The 12,310-nt window shown below is 41.4% G+C and overlaps 1 protein-coding gene across 3 annotated transcripts in view; it reads left to right on the forward strand.

Annotated features, from left to right (window-relative positions):
* EPHA4 (EPH receptor A4) overlaps positions 1-3,167 on the forward strand; it is a 142,694-nt gene extending 139,527 nt beyond the window's left edge. For all 3 annotated transcript variants that reach the window (XM_026002072.2, XM_026002073.2, XM_072742180.1), the window contains one exon: positions 644-3,167. The gene's annotated coding sequence lies outside the window, so the exon portion shown is untranslated. The remainder of the gene's footprint in view (positions 1-643) is intronic.
* The last annotated feature ends 9,143 nt before the right edge of the window (positions 3,168-12,310 follow it).

The raw sequence follows: 12,310 nt of genomic DNA on the forward strand, positions 1-12,310 counted from the left end.
TAGAAGTTACTTTTTAGGAAAAACATCCAGTGCTTCTTATTTCTTGGTTTGCGTGTCTCAGTCATGTCATTGAATATTGGCAGATAGTGGTGTTTCCAGATTTGTCCCCAAGATACATAATTTCCCTTTCTGGAAAGGCGGAATGCTAGCATCTGGGCCTTTCCCAGTAGTACAATCTGCCTTTTACATCCTTGTACCAACTCTAAGCCTTTCTCCTCTGGCACAAGTCCCCCAAGTCAGGATTTTCATTTCACAGAGAGCTTGTTCACGTAGTGGGTAGGAGTGGCTGTAGACTCTGACTCTGTGAGTTCTAATCCAAGTTTTGCCCCTTTACAGTGTAGGTAGGACGGGACCATGAGCAGGTTGCTCAGCTTTGCTATGATCTGATGGCCCCATCCACATGGTAGGGGTAAGATGGTACCTGCCTCGAGTTGTTATAATTAAGATATTTGTTCTTGTTGCTACTATAGTTGTCATTTTTCAGAGGAGGAAAGCAAGAGCTCACATGCTTCCCTCCTCAACTACTTCGTCCCGAGCCACACCAACATCTATGTGCTTTTCTTCTTCCTTGCAATATGGGCTGACAACTGGCTTGGCAACACTGGCTGCTGTTTTGTCTAAAATCTTGTTCTTTTCTCTACAGGGAGTAGATTCCGCTATCTTGGCCTCACAGACCTTCCTGTTGATTACAAAGCCCACAGAAGAAGACAACATCCCCCCCCGCCCCCGCCCCAGTCCCTTCGAAATGTGTTTCTTCTGCTTCTGCTCAGCCAACCCTGGAGCAAAGACACTGATGAAACAAGACCCATACCTGAAAAGAATAAACGTGTGACGTTCGAACCTGCTTGCCCAGTGAAAGAAACAGCAAACGTGCACAGTTTAGCGCGTGTTCTCCAGTTGCATTGCGGAATGTACTGTCTCGCGGCACCAGCTCTGCAGAGAGCCCTTGTTCCTAAACTCCTTGTGGTTTTATTTATATGTATTTCCATATCTCATTCCTGGACGTCACTGCTGCCTTGGTGTGGCAGCGAGTGACCGAAGGCTACAGGTTTTACAACGGACACCAGGTTAGGTGCCACCACGCGAAACAAAGCCAGTTCCCATGAGCTGCCTCTGATATGCATTGCTGAAGTAACATTTTACCCAGGGTGTGCCATTGCCGTGATATAAATATATTTTTTTTCCTAGACTAAATATGAGCTGACTATCTCTTTTGATGTGTGTACATAGGTGTGAGTGTGCGTGTACACGGGTGTCTGTGCGTGCGAGTGGGTAACCTCATGCTTCGAACTGCCTGTGAATGTCGTGGAATGCTACACCTGGAGAGTTCTGGCTTCCCGCCAGAGTTCTGCGATGAAGAGCCACATGACAGAGTAGTGGGCCTGGAGACCGCACCCGTCCCCTTAGAAAGACAGCCCGGAAATGTTCAATGTCCTGTATCTATACGTGTAATTTTGTAGCTGCCACACTAACCTTAATAAGGAATTCTACAGCTTTGGATGGAGGCATTTTCACCTTGGCAGTGGGTAATTTTAGAGTATCAGTCCATTCAGGTGACAACCCGTCATCCAAATCACCAATTCTGATTGAACTTCTCATCTGAATCACCAGTTTCTTGATGGAGAGAGATCAGGGGATGGAATTTGTCTGGTAACCCCAAATGGAATAGAAGTAGCCTTTGTTTTCCTGCATAAATGGACTCGTTGAATGCGAACAAAATATATGCAATTCGTATACTTTCGGAGATGAACGTAGACGCGTATGTCAGCTTTGAGATGATGTGTCCTGGATTAATACTTTGTCTCTCAATGTCACAGAAAAATACATGCCAGTGACTCTTGAGGTTAGCGTAGTTGGGATTAAATGTCCTCAAGCGTTTTTCAGGTTCCCGATTTACAGGAAGAGTTCTACAGTTATCAGTATGCAGCTAACTCCCATGGCCCTTAGCCTTCTAGAATCTGAGGTCCGGTGTGTGAAGAGTCCGTTCCGATAGGAAACGTATACCAAACTCCAGCCAACGTACTGCCATTTTTCATAATCTGAGTGGCTGCCTTGCTTATTCTAAGCTATGGTTGCAGAAACTGTGGCCAATCACATAAGCTATAACATCAAATCAGGGAAAAAAAATGGGAAAAAAAAAAAAGGATTCTGAACCCTATGTTGTTGACTAAGTAGAGAAAAATCATCCATAAATATTTATTACATTCTGACAGGGTGTGTGGCATTGTATTCTTATAGCTATGCCAGAGTGACAAAGTTAATTCACCCCTTTTTGGGGACTTTAATATATTTTTAAAGGGATGTGCCTATGCATTGATGCCTGAAAAATATGTATAAAGAATGAGGTTGAATCTCTGAGCTGGTCATCTTTCCCCAGAGGTCAGGGCAGGAGGCCGACTTCAGGGACTCTATCTAGCCCCCTAAGCGAGTGCTGGCCTAGTGAGTTCGGATGCTCAGTCTTGCTCAGATCTTCCATGTAGGCAGCATTAAGCTGTTCCCCTGCACCAAATCAAGTAGCTTCACCATGTGTCTGCTGGCCCCAAATTATTTTTAACAGTCATGGATGAAATGTTCTGGTGTGTTTAAGAAGTTATTTTAAAGACAGGTTGTGCTCACTACACTGCTGGTGTGTGTGTTTTGAGAACTCTTGTATTCAATCTGTGAAGGATATGTGTATTAATCCATACACGCTTATAGCCTCAATATTTGTCTGAAGACACTCAAATTCTGACCAATAAAGGAAAGTTCTAGAAGCAATATTTTCACTTATTTAACATTCTCCAAACAACATCAAGCATTGATACACACTGAAGAGTGCATTTATTTTTTGTATCCAAGTATGTTGGAATATGCAAGGACTGTGGTTAAAATTAGAATGTATAAGGCATATTATAATTTAGTTCATACCGAAAAGGAAATTAACAGAACATTGCTTGGTTCATACATGTTCCGAAATTTGAGCGATCTCTTGAGTTAGACATAGATTTTCTATTTTGTTTTATTTTGTCAAGGTATTTTTCTTCCCTTCATGAACTTTAGGTACACATAACTTATGTCATTTATTTATGGTCTTTTATACCTAGTTTGTAAAATTGTAAAATAGCAAACTAAATGCAAAGAGTTTGCATTTGAAAATAATAAAGTAGTTGCTGTATACAGACCTGGAATCTAGTTGTCTCCTTTCAATAATTTCTCCATATGCATGCTGTTTCTAAATTAATTAATTCTTGGTTGTCATTTGGTTAGGACACAAACTTAAATTCTAATCGAGTGTGCTTAGTTAGAGGATAAAAAGCATTGACTTCTGAATAGCCCTTGCCCTTGAGAACAACACATCAGCAAATCAGACTTCGGTTCTAGGAGATCCTGTATATAATCCCAGTGTAATTAAGACTACGATCTCTGGTCGGAATTTAGGCTCTCCCGCTTACTACCGATCATGCAATTTAGGGCAAGTTTGTTAACTTCCTTTTGCCCATTTCCTTGTTTGTACAATGGCAATTATAATACCACAAACTTTTTTTTTTTAAAGATGTATCAGAGAGAGAGAGAGAGAGCATGAGTGGTGGAGAGGAAGAGAGAATCTCCAGCAGACTCCACACTGAGCATAGAGCCTGATGCATGAGGTCACGTCCTGAGCCAAAATCAAGAGTCAGATGCTTAACCAACTAAGCCACCCAGACCCCCCCACAAACCTTTATGAAGACTAAATATATTGTGTCAAAAATCTCCCCAGAACTCAGCAAATGGTAACTACCATGGTCCCCTCCCCCTTATCTGTGGTCTCAGTTACCCATAGTCAACCACGGTCTGGAAGCAAATGACCCACCTGGTGTAGCATCAGGAGATCAATAGTAACCTAACATTATGTCACAGTGCCTATATCACTCACCTCGCTTCATCACCTAGGTATTTTATCATCCCAATATTATCACAAGAACAGTGAATACAGCACAATAAGACATTTTGAGAGAGTAAGGGACTGTATCCACGTAATTTTTATTACAGTATATTGTTACATCATTCCATTTTATTATTATTGTTAACATCTTACTGTGTCTAATTTATAAATAAACTTACTCGTCGGTATGTTTTTATTGGGAAAAGATAGTATATATGGAGTTTGGTATTATCTGGTTTCAGGTATCCCCTGGGGGTCTCAGAATATCTCCTACAGATAAGAGGGAACTACAGTATTCTCAAGAGCATTTTTAGTGATGGAACATGTCTTCTCCAACATCTGCAGTCTTATACCCTAATATCTTTGCTCATGATCCAAGTGACGAGCTACCCATCCTTACCACAGGCTTTTAATCCTGGATTGTTGGATCCTTGAGAAGACACTGGGCTTCCAACGGGTCCAAGAGGATCCCCAAAACATGGTACAAATGCTAATGATTATATATGTGTGTTTTGATGGGGAGAAAGTTCCAAAATTTTATCAAATTCTAAATGAATGTGGAATACAAAAATCATAAGAGCCATGGTTTTAAGGATGAATGCTCCCATCATTATACTATTTCATTAAACAAACTGTCAATTGACTGAGCCCCTGTTAATTGAAAATCAGTCTCAAGACTTATTACAGTGTTTTAACTAAAGCCCATAAGAGCAGCTGGCTTCAGAATGAGAGCACGCTGTTTAGTGTTACCAGAGATATTTTAAAACATAGACCTTGAAATAAAAAAGAATCTGGGTTATGTCTGGTTATTTTGTGTTTGTTTTTTTTTTTAGTTAAATACCTCTCTAGAATCAGCTATATTAATAAGTAGATAATAGTTGATAATGTTTTTGTGATTCGAGGCCGACTAGGCTTAGTATTTTCTGTCCCACCTTGTTTAGCAAGATAGAAAGTCAACTGCATTACAGATATACCTAGATCTATAAATAGACGGTGCTATAGAGATATAGAGATTTTTTTTTTTTAATGAGGAATTGTCTCATGCATTTATGGAAATTGAGAAGCCCCACGATCTGCAAGTTAGAGACCCAGGAAAGTCAGTGGTGTAGTTCAATACAAGTCCAATGGCCTAAGTCTCAGTCTGTGGCAGAAGAGGATGTTCTAGCTCAGTTAAGCAGGAAACAAAAGAGGGGAATTCCACCTTTCTCGGCCTATCATTCTCGGATGATGCCCACCCACCTGGGGAGGGCATTGTACTGAATCTACCAATTTCAGTGCTGGTCTCATCCAGAGACAATCTTATGGACACAACCAGAAATAATGTTTAATCTGGGCCCCCCATGACAGGTTCTCAGGAAATTAACCACCATACTGACCAGTGAAGCAGTGTCCCCTACATTTTCTACAAGGAGCTTGCCGAGTGGTTTCAAAACGGCCACACGTAATCTTAACAGTTTTGAGATTGATTTCAACGTAGCGTAATGCGAGGTTTTTGTGTTGTTTATGGTAATGAAGGGTAGCTTCTGTAATAAATGACCCCATATTTTCAGTGTTTACTTAACACACTAAACTGTTGTTTCTGGCAAACATCATATCCCGATGAAGATCCAGAGGATCTTTCTGGCAATTCTGCAAGCAGTGACTGGGATCCAGATTTCCCTCCTGTGAGGCTGTCATGTTCAACACATGGCATCTATGGCCACTACTTAAGAGAAGGTGGACAATTGTGTTGAAGGCTTGATGGCCAGGTTTGGAAAGGGCTTGCATTTTCTCTCCCTTATTTTATTGGCCAGAACCTACCACATGGGCCTAAGCTACTGTTCAGAGGTTGGAAAATAGAGTCTTGTGTGTCTGGGAAGACGAATTAAATCTGTTGAGCAGTTAGCCAGTCTCTACCACAAGTACGAAGGAGCACCGTGCACAAAGGGGATGGCAGGGAAAGCTTCCTATGGAAGTCAAATGAAGTCGTTTGATCTGTTCCCACAAATGTGCCTACTGCTCATTTCCCAGAGATACAGAGAAGCATGAGCAATGTTCAGACTTGCTATAATATTTGCATTCTCATGTCTTGTCTACCCAGATGCTTCAGAGATAACATTTTCCTTTCTGCATCACAGATCTCTATGCTTTCTTTAGCCCCAAGCTTCTGTCTATATACAAAAGTGCTTCCTTTCAGGTTTAGATGGCCTTAGCTCCTCAGTCTTCCTAGGATAAAGGAAGGGAAGGGGGAACATAGAATAAGCCCTAACCTCAGGCAAGAGATTCAAAGCATCATTTTTTTTTTTTTCTGGACACAGATACAACTGGAATAGCCCCTTGACATCTATCAGATGGGCAAGACCTTAAAGTCTTACTCTGTCTGAAGCATCCTGAGAACTGGACCTAAAGCTCAGGCTCACAGGGTTTCATTCCCTTTAGCATTTTTGAACACTTAAACTACATGCCAGACATGTATTAAGCTCTGTTTTATTTTTCAATGCAACAGCCTATGTCTGTGACATGAGTCCTCACATGGTCATTTTATGGATGAAAATACTTGAGTACAGATTGCTTAGACAATTAGTTCAAGGCCACCTTACCGAAAAGGGTTGGAAGTTGGGATTTAAGCACAGCAAGTTGGATTCCAACAGTTTGCTTGTAACTTGTACAGCGCCCCGACGTACTGTATGTGGGATAAACTCAATCCGATGAAACATTTTGCCAGGTGGGTATGTTCCAGTTCGACCCTGATGTTACATGCCGTGGTTAGCAGGTATATGTGCCAGGACATTCTTTCTTAAACACTGCCTGTCTCTTCTGCGGCCAGGTGGCTCATTTTTGATCAGTTAGTCATGTTGATTGTTTTTGGTAAGCTCTGGAGAGAGAAACTATAACTTAAACGCAATGTTTACCCGACACCCTGTGTTTTATACGAATTAATTTCCAAAGTCTACTTTTCACTGAAAAGCCGAGCGTAATCTATTAGCGTTAAAAATACTGCCATCTCATGTAGAGTGTGGGAGGAAGTAGTGATTTTCTTTAATAATCACGTTCGTCTTCTAAGCCTAAAAGTCACGGATGGAACTTCTCAAGTGCCATTCTTCACTTTGATGACAGCCTGTGACAGAGAGGCTAGTCATTAAGCAAATGAAAACAAAGGATGGGTCCAAGGACAGGAGAAAAATTCACTGAAGGGGAGTCTGAGGATCATGTAATAAAAAAGTGTACAGATTTAATGTGAACTCTGCGCCAGCTACTCACTGCCTCTGTGACCTTGGGCAAATCACATAACCTCCCTAAAACTAAGTTTACTCACCTTTAAAATGCAAGTAAGAAGTCCCTACTTTGTCGGGGTCTTGTAAGAATTCAGTGTAGTCAATTCTATGGAAAGCAGGAGCTGCAAACACAGATGTCCACGGGAGCCCGTCAGGCCATGTGAGTGAGTGATAACTGTGCAAATGTAGCACAACAGACAACGCGTATTTTGATAAACCATTAGATTGATAAGATGTTAATGAGTATTACTCAGTGGATGGCAGGTTGGGTCAAGAAGGGTTCTACAGCCAAATAAAATAAGGAAACCATGAATCATCTTATTACCCCCTTTGGAGACTCATAAAGCACATTGGTACATTCTAGGCTCAGAAGTCCTGCAGCAAAGAAAACAATTCTGCCAATTTAACCTGGCATGTTCCACAGACATTTGAAAATGAAACCCTTTTCACATCTCCATGGAATGAAAGCTTTCCGTCTATCCTTTGGGGGCTCATGAGGAAACCAAAGGAGATAGGCTAACTGTGGAGCTAACGTTTAGCTTGAGAATCCCGATCCGCAGCCCACAATGCAGCCTACTTACACAATCCCAGGCATAGTCCAAGCACTTATTTGGCTTTGCAGCTGCATGGAGATTGGACTTTTCTCCAGTGTGGCCTGGTGGCTGCAGTTCTGTTTGAGGATGGAGTGTGTGAGGTGGGAAGCACGGGTAAGAGAGATTATGCTGCTCGAAAGTGTAAGTATGAAGTCCGTGTCTCAGAGCTCATATAGAAGGTTTTAATTCACAAACTGAGCCATGTGAGCCAAAGTCATGACCAGGGCGAAGATGTCTGAATTCTTCTAGTCGTAGTAAAGAACCAAATAGATTTTGACAATGTAAAAATGCACGACACACTTAAATCAACAATCTAATTAAGACTCGTAGCTATATTGTGGGCTTTGGCCTCCATCATTTTACCCTTCCCTTTGGAGGAAGTGCCTTGAGCCTTTGACCGTTCCCAGTTGAATGGGTAATAGACCCCTGACATATCTTGTTTCTGGCAATTGCCCTGAACATAATTCTTTGTTTACAGCACTGTTGTAGAAAACTTGATGAATACTTAGAAGAAAATAGAATTAGGACCTAAGGACCCAGTTAAAATCAACTTAGTAGAACATAGACATCGCTTTGTGTAGAGCTGGAAAAGATAGCCATGAGAGAAAGTGGCTTAAACATACACCAGAGAAACTATATATTATACACATAATATGTAAGAGGCAATTATGGCCTAGTAATCTGCAGTGTATCACTACCTAGCAATCAGATTGACGGATTCTAATGAGACCCATGTTGTTTGTAATCAGACTGGCATTGCTTATTCAGAGCTCTATTCCATAAGATGCACTTTTAAATGGCTCAGATTGCACCAGATGCTATAAGAAATAGCGTTCCATTTTATTCCATTACCAGCATTTTTCCCTCTTCCAATTAGCATAATTTAAAATCAGCCAGAGGCAAATGTGCAGGGCTGAAAAGTTGCAAAGAAGTTCAAGAAAGACTTGATAGGAAAAGGCAGAAAGACACACATGCACGACAGTTTTTTATAGGGGCAAAAGAACATTACAATTAATAGAGTTCTTAGTCTTTAAATTGCTCAGAATTTATTTCTGTGACTTATTGAAAACTTAGAATCTCTCAGGGGGCTAATTGCCCCGTAGGTTGTTGTTGCTTATGCATTATCTTGTGGATGACATAATAGAGTCACCACCTCATTTACCATTCAGATAAGGTTTTAATTGAGTTCTTTTTTTCCCTCCTCAAAATGGCCAGGAACAGAGAATCAAAACAAATTCTCATTTGCAAAATGAGAAGATCCCTGTAAATTGCCTCTTTATAAGTTAGGTCCTGACTGTTTATAAAATATATGAAGTTAAGACTTGAGCTAACATAATACACATTTTCCCCTGATGCAATCTGCCATGATAGTAAATGCAGAGCTACCTGGTTAAATAAGGATTGGCCTGTTACGTTAAAAGTCTAACTTTCCAATGATTCCTCCCCACCCCCAGGATCTCTGCATTACCTTCTCAATAAAGTATAAGCTCCCCAGGCTGTGTCTTGGGCTTTTGCTGGTAGTTCACACAGCATTCACTCCCCCTTGCTTCTCTTCCTAATACCACCCAACAGATTTCAGTAGACGATCCTTGTTCTCTCTTTAGGTCATTTGGGTGGGACTGACCCATCCCCACTGGAGTTACACTAGTGGGTCTGAACCAGAGGAAACCTCCGAACCAATGACTGCTTCTGAGGAGGTCCCATCACTGTGAACCTTGAGACTTCTTTTCCATAGTGTGGGAAGCAATCTTTTTTGAACTGTACCCCACCCTCCACATCAAAAGGCACCATTTGCTCTGGCGGCCACTTCAGGATTCTGAGAAAAGTTAGCCTCAGGATGAAGGTGACACACACGTAGATGAAGAGGATCTTGAAAAAATAGAGCCAGACCCAAGGGTGTACTGGAACCTGTTTGTACCAACCAGCTCTCGAGAGCTGATTGTTAAAGTTGTACGACGCTTGTGAGCTGGTTCACATTATGTTGGAAACTTGCAATTGGCCACAGTGGGAGTATTTACACTACAGACATGTGCAAACACTAAAAATCAGGGCTGCTGCTTCTTTTTCTCCTCTGTCTTTCCTCTTCTTTCTCCCCAAACCCTGCCCCCCACCGGAGCTGTGTGGCAAACATTTCCTAGCTTTGCACTAGCTGTGCTTCTGACTGAATCATGCCTGAAGCTTGGCTTAGTTCTGCACTTTTCAGACTGGAAGGCCAGAAATGTCCTTCATTGTTTAAGTCAGTCGGCCCAGATGATTTCTGTGGCTACACCAAAATCATATCCACCACGGCCTGCAAAGTTCTCCATTACAAGAGTTAACATTAATGAAGCCTTTGCCAAGGACCAAGAAATGTGCTAAATGTGAATTTGCTTAGCACAAGAGAACCATCCACTTCTACGTAGGACAGACTCTGGTTATCTCTAACGCACACAAACCTTAGAGTACGAGTGTCACTTACCCAAGTTTCAAAGAGACCCATTTACAATTTTCCAAATATACCAAGCCTTTCCATGCCTCGGCTACGCTGTTTCCTCTTCTTATATACCGTGTCCACCTAGTTAATGCCTACTTGTTTTTCAGGATCCTGAGTCAGTGCCTCGCTGAGTTCTTCTTTATCCTCTTAGTCTGAGTCACTAAGTCGCTTCTCACATCACCCTGTGCCTACCTTGTCTGGAGGGCCAGCAATGCAGAGTTCTCATCAATTTTCTTTTTGCTTCCCCCACTAACCCATAAGATCCACAGCATCTTAGAAATCTTAGGAAATCTTTCATTTTTCTTGTCTACAGCCTCCTGGATATAGACACGGCTGCCACACTATAGGTTCCCAACCAAATCTGGCTGAATAACTTGAATGGATAAATAAGTAAATCCTCATGATTTGTTTTTACTGCACTGAAATTCAAGGAAAGAAGAAATACTCTGTTATTACCCTTAGTACATATCCTTATACTAAATATATGAATCATCATAAGGGCATCAAAACTCCTTGACTTCTTCCTTCTTCATTTTTCTCATCTTTAGTATCACCATCATTATCACCATATGTTGTCTGCCCAGGAATCAGGCAAGTAAAAGACTGTGTGGAGGGATATTAGAAAGATCATTGACTTTTGTATCAAATAGACAAGATATGAGTTCTAGTCCTGTCATTTACTGCCTGGGTCTTCTTAGGCAAATTGCATGCTTTCCTCATACATAAAATGGGAGTGGGGTCTAATATTTAAGGTTGCTGTGTGAAAATATATAGTTGGTAAATGGCCAGGTACATGGTAACAGACATGTCTGTTAGAAATGGGAACTCTTTACCTTCATGTCCTATACACTTAGCCATATTTTGTTTTTGTTTTTGTTTTCCTAAGAACTATCACCTAAGAGTTAGAATCTGACCTCCATTTACTTTGTTTGGATGTTTCAAACTAGTTTTGCATCCTACTAATCCAATTATGATTAACAATAGCCACAAATATTACTATATATCCCCATGGGTATTGGAGGCAAAACATTTTCTTTTCAAGCTGAAACCCTATCACTTACAGGTTTCTAAAAAGCTTCCTGTTTTTAGGATTGGTTGTTATTTGTCTTTGGATCCCTCTGATTCTTTCCCCTTTTATTAGGTCCTGCATGTGCATGTGCACATGGGCATGCCACTGAGGTTTGCTCAGTGGGAAATCAGAATGTAAGGCCAAACCATGACAGAAATGATATAAAAATGGTCATATTTTCATATTTTAATTTGGAAGACATACTTCAGGGGAAAAAAAAACTGAGTTGGTCTTAGCGACTTGGACTGAGTAACTCTTGTTCTATATGTGGAGTTAAGATTGAATATGCCACTTTTGGGGAAATATCCTATTGAATCTTATGAATGTCATCATGTCCCAGCCACGAGGCAAGGTCTTATGTAACAGATGGCAATTCTCCCCTGGATGGAAGGTTGATCACTGTCAATCATCCTAAAAGGAAGAAACTGTGGAGCTGAACAGAATCTTGCCCATGGACCAGTACAGGGGACATTTTCTTCTGTAGGGCCTTAGATGGTGAAGTAAAGTTGAGCCATCGGTGTGTTTGGAGTATTTCCAGTGGTGAGAATTATCGGGTCCCTGCACAAAGAAACAAGCTGGAGATAGGCAGGGAGTTGACCTAATAAGAAGATCAAACGGGGAACCTGGGTATGTGGGATATTAGCAGTTGTCAGCTATTTCCTATAACCCTAAAGTCCAATTAAACTGGAATAAATTTAGGGGATTTGGGTTGAGCAGTAAGCTCACGGTCAGACCAGGGAGAAGGAAATGAGGGCCTGTACTGAAAAGTAGCTGCCCAGGAGGAGCATGCTATCATGAGGATTGTCAGCAGCATAGGAACCAAGGGGAACCTGACAGATTTGTTCCAGACTATATGAGAGACAAGAATGCTGGGAAACACTCAAGAAACTTTGAAAAGGCTATTTGCCAGGAAGTGGCTGGAAAGTGATCTGACCCATCTGCCTGGGAAGACGATGCTCTCCCTTCAATACCGTCGTGCTTCTTAAAGGATGAAGTAGAGCTGGAGAGAAATGTTCACCG

The sequence above is a fragment of the Vulpes vulpes genome, chromosome 16, assembly GCF_048418805.1.
Source record: "Vulpes vulpes isolate BD-2025 chromosome 16, VulVul3, whole genome shotgun sequence".
Taxonomy (NCBI): domain Eukaryota; kingdom Metazoa; phylum Chordata; class Mammalia; order Carnivora; family Canidae; genus Vulpes; species Vulpes vulpes.